We start from the raw sequence: 6,973 nt of genomic DNA on the forward strand, positions 1-6,973 counted from the left end.
TCACTATAATAGAAATTGAGTAAAAGTTAACAAAATTGCAAATATCTTAATGGAATATTATTACATTTTCAGTCCTTTTATAGTAAAAAAATTAATATTTTAAAATTAAATATTTTCACGAGTTTGTCAGTAATTTACACAATAACGACAAGTTTACGGAAATTTTCTATCTAAAATTCAGCTATATTAAACTACCAAGAGTCAAGATTTTACTGCAAAATGACGACCTTGAAAAGAAAAACAAAATATATTTTAACTGCATGTACCATACACATATATTGAGTATTTGAACATCAAAATTATATTTTTCTTCTCTGTATATGTTGTATAAATACACGTCAAAATAACACTTTCGCATATTCATTCAGTTTATCGTAAAAAATTGTGAAAGAACAAGCACAATTTTCAGGCAATCTAACCATCCAGTCCCCTAAAATAACGATAGAGTACAAGTGGAATATAATGTTATTTACGTATAGATTTACTCTACATACTCATAAAAGTGTATCAAAATCAAAGAGGTGGAGTTCGCAGTATTCCCTTGTGAGTTATGCTGGCTAACTTGACTCGAGACAAGATAGTCACATTGTAGTATGTTCATATCTTAATTACTACAAAACAAAATATATACAGTTTACAGGATCACGCTACACAAAGAGAACGATTTGTTGAACCAAAATATGTTTCTTTGGAATAGTCCAAATAAATTTTTTCATTTGCACAACAAAAGTATTTCTTTGGAAGTAAGATGCAAATAAATATTTTTGTTGCGTCAAATAAAATTTTGTTCGATCAATCAAAAATTTGGAGTATTCCAAAGAAATGTTCATTTGATTCAATCAAATTGTTCTCTCTGTGTACTGGAATCAAAAAATACAGAAAGGCTGTCTCTATCATGTTTCATAATCACAAGAATTAGCTGTCTGAGAGTTGGAACCTAATTTAAAAAAATGCGTGCCATCTTACTCCAGTCTCCCATTCCTATATATGTAGAAAAAGAGAAATAGATAAATCTATCTTATTAGAATCACTTTGTACAGATGTTGAAAAACGTTCAATTAAACTCAATAATATGATATAACATCGCGAAATTAAACACAATATGCATATCGACGGCTTTATTTAACAGATTCTCTTGTCGCGTGTAAAAAAGCGCCTCAGAGGCAGTTACTACTGCCCCAGCATTTTCCCTTTTGCAGGGAAAAAGCGGCGAAAAAACCGTGCCGACGATCTACAGTAAACCAATAACGACGGTAAATCATTAACTACGGTAATCACGAACGCCCGGCGACAAGCGTAATTACCGGATCATGTTCCGAAACGCGTGGAGATGTAACAACTAGGAAAACAAGAGAGAGAGAGAGAGAGAGAGAGAGAGAGAGAGAGAGAGAGAGATTAGTTTTTTCCCTCGGGTATGTTGCAAAAACGAATGGGTTCCGCAATTATTTTGCGTATTAATGCACCGTTCAACTGAACGCGCTTGACGTTTATTGCCGTCGAGAAAGTCCGAAAATTATGCACCGGGTCGCTGCCATGAACTTCGCGCGCATCTAGTATCCGAATCGATTATCGGATACATTACGACGTGCTCGTTATTTTGCAATTTGCCCACTTCGGTGATTCATTACCCGAGCGATGTTGTGAGTATCATCATTAGCGCTGTTCGCTGCGTCGTATCGTCCGCTTCCTCTCTTTCTTTCTTATTTTACTGTTTATCATTATTCCATTGCGATAATTTCGTCTGAAATTATCGCAGTGTCTTTCCCTTTTCCCTCTCTCCGTTTTCTCTGTCATGGCGTTGAGGTACTCTGTGTAACGATGTAACGCGTGCTACGGGATATTAATTTTTCTGTTGCGCTTTGCGCGTATGTGCCGCAGCGGCATAAGGCTTAATCTTGCGGAGCATTCCTGACAGAAACTTTTTTCATATCTCTGGAAATTATTTTCGGAGTACCACAATCCAACGAGAGTGTTATTCTGCTCTTGTTCCTCCTCGTATATACTTATGTGTGCGGGGATATTAAGTTGGAAGCGAGAGGGTAGAGAATTGGTTCCCACGCGTGTATGTGCTTTATGTCGTAAATGTGTCGTATGTGTATGTGTATGTCGTAAATTTTTCCCGTTAATTTTCTCATTGGACACACGTCATTGAACAATTCCTCGACGAGCCATTTATGCCATTTTACACGATTAATATTCCAACTGAATACGCGCTTTCACCCAGAGGGAATTTTATGGTAATAATTATTATAATATTTTGTAACTGAAAAATTTTGCAACAATACTAAAATGCCCAGACACAAATCTAATCCTGGACATTTTTATTGTTTCGGTTTCTATGTATACGAGAGAGTATTGTAGTAAAAATTACAAGACGATTTTAGTACTTTCGCAAGACTTATGATGAAAATTATAATAAGACATAGTAAAAAGATCATAAACATATTAAAAATTACCATAAAAATTATGATGTTTATAGTCATTTTTACTATGCTTTATTATCGTAACAGTATCAATTTCCGGACTACTAAAATTGTATTGTAATTTTTACTACAATATTCTCTCCGTGTACGAGCACCTAAATTTTCAATATAAAAGTAATACATGTAAGGGAGATCGAGACAAAGTTGATTACCGAGATAAGTTGGCAAAATCGATTATTGTTACTATTCTTTAACATATTTTAGAATCAAGCAAGAGCAGGAATTTTAAAGCTACCTTTGACATGTTTAAAAATCTTGTTTGCTTAATTCTGTAACTTATTAGAAAATAGCAGAAGTAATCGATTATATACATATATTTTATATCGGAAGTTTAAATATTCGTATTAAAAAAAAAAAAGACCAATACGAGTGTCTAGGATCGTGTCTTGGAAGAGATACTTTTACCTTAATTGGTTATCATTTCATTTCATATATATGCTATTTATATTTTAGAAACTGAAACGCACCATTAAAAAATTGCTGTGTTTCCAGCGAAATTACATGCTCCTTAGCGAGATACACCTTACTGACAGTTTGTTCCTGTGCACTGCAAAAAATATAGTAACATTAAAAAGAATTTATATGAAAAGAAACCTCTAATATTTTCCCTCCGTGCAGCTTGATAATATTCATCGTTGAACTGTAATCTTTGCAAAGTCCCTTGTTCTTTCCTTTTTCCGCTCGTGGAAGAAGATGCGCGTATATTTATAGATTTTATCGAAGCGACTCTAATACTTCTCCTGAATTATTCGACAGATTCCTCGAGCGCGCCCCGAGAGACTTCCGATCCCGTCCCGATCGCGCTGAGAAGGAGGGGAAAACAAATTATTCACAGTTTGTTGGGACGACATTACAGGTGGGGCTCGCATTTCGTCGATAATCTGGTCGTAATAATCTCTACGCGGGAATGTCCGGGGTGTGTTTGCGCGCGTGTGTGCGCACGCGCGCGCGCGTGTGTGTGTATGTGTGTGTCTCCGGGCGTTAGGCTAGAATCGCGCGCTTCGAAATGCATGGAAATAGGAAATCTCACGATCCGCTCGCAATAACGTCTGCACGTGATCGCTGCACAGCCTCCGTAGAATTGGCTGGAGACCAAGCGCCGGGGTGGCCCTCTTATCGTATTTCGCACGACGTTTTTCTCCCGCCTTATTTACGTTTTCCTTTTTTTCCCGTTCTCCTTTACACATCTCCGTCGTCGTCGTCGTCGTGGAATCGACGCGACGGCCCGTTGTGCAGACGACGCTGAATTATTTACAAAGTTTAAAGGGCGGAGGTTAAACCGCGCCGACTTTCCCTCTCCCTTTTTCCCTCTCGTTCGCTGCGCGCGCTGTATCACGGTCGATGGACGATTTCGTTTCATTTTCAGTAAATGTTTATGATTCGGGACATGATATAGCCGCGAATTTGCATCACGTTACGTTCGTTTAAACCGAGCGCGAGATTGCGTCGCACAGGACAGGTGGATGTTAATCCCTTAAAAAATAGTAATTCATTTGATTAATTAAAACGCTCGCGACTTTTCGATCCTCCTTTGTCGAGAATTTTTGCGATAGCGTGTCGTCGCAGAAAGATAATTGAATGCTTATACAGGGTGTCCGACAATCCGCTACGCAGTCACGGCGTGTAGAACTTATGAAACTGAACACAAAATTCCTCTATCACTTCGCAAACAACCACGCAGAACTTTCAATTATTAATTAAAAAAGACGATCAGTGAATCGTCGCGCACGATCCTCTTTAATTGATAACTAAATGTCCACGTGGTCATTTGCAAAATGATACAAGACTTGTTTGTTCAGTTTGATCTGATCTACAAACACACACACATCTACAAACATACACACACGTATATACGACCGCAGGTGTTGCTGTCACAGTTCATCCACTGTATAGCCTGTGCGATCACATTCACCAATCTTCTCTAATTGATAACTCAAAAATTTTACATGGTTTTTTGCGAGGTGATAGAGGAATTTTGTATTCAGTTTGATGACTTCTACCTGCACCTGTCGCGGCTGCATAACGAATCGTCAGACACCCAGTGTACTATGCATTACGAAGGATGTTAACAGACAGATGTGCACAGAAGAGATTTATTTATTTCAAACATAGTTCCCTCGCGAGCAGGGAACGGTCCCTGCGCGAACATACGCGACGCGTTAAAAATTCCTCACCCTCGTACGTATATCATAATATATTAAAATCGCAAGAAATCAGTTTGACCCGGAGGAATACATCGTTCGTAGGATATTCAATGTATCCTCTCTCTAGCGCACAATTATATCATTCCGAGCCAATCGCGTAAGTCCTGAATTTGTCAAAATCACGTAGGTCTCAAAAGAAGGAAGTGCACGGCTTTAACGATATAGAATCACAAATAATAAACGACAATAAGGAAATCTCAGACAAGTAAGAGTCAAATACCGCTGATCTCGCTGATCCACGCGATCGTATATCTCATTCCTCTGTCACATAAGTAAAAATAATAAACATATTAGAACAAAGTCAAATGTCCTGCTTTTTGATCTCGCATTGAGCCACCTTTAGCTGACACATCAATGTAAATGAACGTAAATGAGTCTGCAGTTACAGTTAACGCAATAACATAGCGAGTCGTATCACGTAGATTTCACATCCGAGCAAATGAAAGAAGAATCGTTACAGGCACGGAACAGCCGATACTATTACCACGGTCGGCAGTCAAGACAATTCCCCGGCATCCGTAATTTTCCCTCGATCGCCGACACGTGTTAGGCGTCTGCATTATGAAGCACTTGTACGGTCGCCCTCGTAACTCACTCTGGCGCATCATTAATACCTGGGCACTCGCCGTACATTATCACGCGGTATTATGTGGTAGATCGATCCCATTTAGATCCCGGTTCGGCCGAGAGACCGGCGAGAAATCCCCCGGTCTCGCTCCGTGCGCCAACGAGATTTTTGTCGATCGGTTAACGCTAAGCCGCTCGGAAGATGAGCTCTCGCCCATTCAGCAGCGCCTTCTTCGCCTTCGTTTCGGCTCTTTCGCCGAACAATACGCCATCGACGCGCATATGTCGAGTTTCCCGGGAGGGAACGATCCCCGTATAGAGCGTATCTTTGTGCGCGCGTGTGTTGCTCGCGTGATTCTATACCGGATAACGAACAATACACACTGCAAAAAATTTGGCGTCAAATTTAACACATTTCACATATCCCCGTTTGTTCATTTCAAATTCTGTGTTAACCTAACGCAAGATAAATAACACAATCCATATGTCGAAAATTAACAAAATGTGACACTTGGATACTATTGTGTTGTCTCAACAACTTAGAAATAGTGAATATAAACTGTCAAGGAAGAATAGTCAAGATAATACAACGACAATATGTTAAATCAACACACTAGTGCATTAAAAATTTAACACAAAAGTTTTTACACGGATCGGTTTCAACACAAATACAAAATGTTTTTTACAACGCTGATATAGTTCCAATTCGGCCAGGGATGTCGAAATTATGCTGAATATTACCCTCTGCGAATCTTCTAAATTTTTTGGGGTAAAATTTCTCTCGGAAAATGGAGTTGTTCACCAAATCACTTGAATTTTGCATGTGATTTTCCATTCATACAGAACGAATTCTCCACTCTGAATCGTCGAACCAATATTTTCATTCCAAATCGAAAAGTGGGTAAATAATCGACTATAAATACACGAAAACAACTCTTCAAGATAATGTCTTCATTTAAAATTGTCTTCATTTAAAATAAATTCTTTCTTCGATATTTCATAAACGTCACACTGTGCCGTCACTTTGGCTTCTGTCATAATCGATTACTGTGCATACACGTGAGCAGTGGCTTTCAATTCTGACAAGTTGAAATTGGATCTTGATTCGATAAAAAGTGTGCAAACCGATTTCCAACCAAATATACTGCATTGTCGCAGGAACATATTCACTATAATCGATTGAAACATTCCCTCATATGGAAATGCATTTTAATTTCCATACGTTAAATATAAAATTAAAAAAAATGTACAAAGAATGCAGTCATATTTTTTATGTAATGCAATCTGAATCTGTAAAAAATCCGAGCAACTTCAAAATTACCACAACTTTGTTAGAAATCGATATTTCTGGACACATTTTTCCAAAGATATAGGAAAGCCTCGGAGATATAGGAAAGCCTGTAAGATCGTAGCGCAATAAAATCAAACTTTGCAAAATAGATTTGCGCTGTTTTTTGAAATTCTTCTGAAGTTTTCTCCCGGTTTCTTAGGAAAATTGATGAACGGTTGAATATTCGATTCGGGTCTCACAGAACCGATATTGTACGTGGTGGGTTAATAAGAAATACAGCGAGAGCTGTCAGGAAGCGTATGGAAGATTGAACGAACCGCGATAGTAACGCGTTTCTTACTATGACACTACATTATTGTAACATGAAGAGGGGAAGAAGGAGGGGGAGAGAGAGAGAGAGAGAGAGAGAGAGAGAGAGAGAGAGAGAG

The sequence above is a fragment of the Odontomachus brunneus genome, unplaced genomic scaffold (genome assembly GCF_010583005.1).
Source record: "Odontomachus brunneus isolate Ranch 3 - 2012 unplaced genomic scaffold, Obru_v1 Obru_scaffold_007, whole genome shotgun sequence".
NCBI classification, from domain to species: Eukaryota; Metazoa; Arthropoda; class Insecta; order Hymenoptera; family Formicidae; genus Odontomachus; species Odontomachus brunneus.